The 1000-nt window shown below is 38.9% G+C and overlaps 2 non-coding genes across 2 annotated transcripts; both read left to right on the top strand.

Moving 5' to 3' along the window:
- Positions 1–28: 28 nt before the first annotated feature.
- On the top strand, positions 29–102 carry trnan-guu. Its single transcript has one exon. It is a non-coding gene; the product is annotated as a tRNA-Asn (tRNA).
- A 221-nt stretch (positions 103–323) lies between these two features.
- Positions 324–405, top strand: trnal-aag. Its single transcript has one exon. It is a non-coding gene; the product is annotated as a tRNA-Leu (tRNA).
- Positions 406–1000: the final 595 nt, after the last annotated feature.

Below are 1000 nucleotides of genomic sequence, written 5' to 3' on the forward strand. Positions count from 1 at the left end.
AAGCGCTGTAAGGTGATGTCGCAGCGCAGTCTCTGTGGCGCAATCGGTTAGCGTGTTCGGCTGTTAACCGAAAGGTTGGTGGTTCAAGCCCACCCAGGGACGGCATGTTTATATCTTTATTTATTTTCAGCTTGAATATTCCACAAAATTAATTACATAAATAAAACACAGTATTGAAAATAGCCGACTGATTAATGAGAACCCTTTTAACGAATACTTTTTAATTTTAATTAATTAGTAAACCGTTTAGTGTGGCAAAATAATATTTAAAAATATATAATTTGCGAGCAAATCTACTGCAAAACCCAACCTTGGTCATCTGAGGTAGCGTGGCCGAGCGGTCTAAGGCGCTGGATTAAGGCTCCAGTCTCTTTGGAGGCGTGGGTTCGAATCCCACTGCTGCCATAATGGTATTTATTAGCTTACTTGTAATTATTATATTTGATTAAAATCGTGTATAATATTCACACAGTTTTAAAAAAAAGTTTTAAATTTGTGTCTGATTAAAATCACATTCAAAGCCATAACTCATGCCGCCCACAAGAGGGCGCCAAATTCCTGTTTTAAAATAAACTATCCTTGATCACTAATCAATTGATTAAGACTAAAACAACGACATCTACAAATGTATAATATTCCCCGTATATCGTCAGCTTTTGTGTGTGCATTTCATTATTTGATTTGATCGTACAGGAAATATTCATCCATATTCGGAACACGCCCTTCTTGTTCGCGTATTCTTTTTTGAATGTAAAAAGAAAACAGAACTAATTGAACGCTGGTTCCAGACAGAACGCCTCCGCACGTCGGGGCGCTAGTGACGCAACAATGCCAGCTCTTTGTATAAAGTCGGAACAGCTGGTTATAATAAACGTGGGCTGCTATTTCTTGCCCAGAGCTGAGTTTTTAATGACTTGGCCATGTGGACGGTGCAAGGTTCAGAAATAGGAAATTGGAAATACGATCCGTCCCAACTGTTTCGGCATGTCATGCAGTCTAA

Source organism: Polyodon spathula, unplaced genomic scaffold (assembly GCF_017654505.1).
Source record: "Polyodon spathula isolate WHYD16114869_AA unplaced genomic scaffold, ASM1765450v1 scaffolds_2012, whole genome shotgun sequence".
NCBI classification, from domain to species: domain Eukaryota; kingdom Metazoa; phylum Chordata; class Actinopteri; order Acipenseriformes; family Polyodontidae; genus Polyodon; species Polyodon spathula.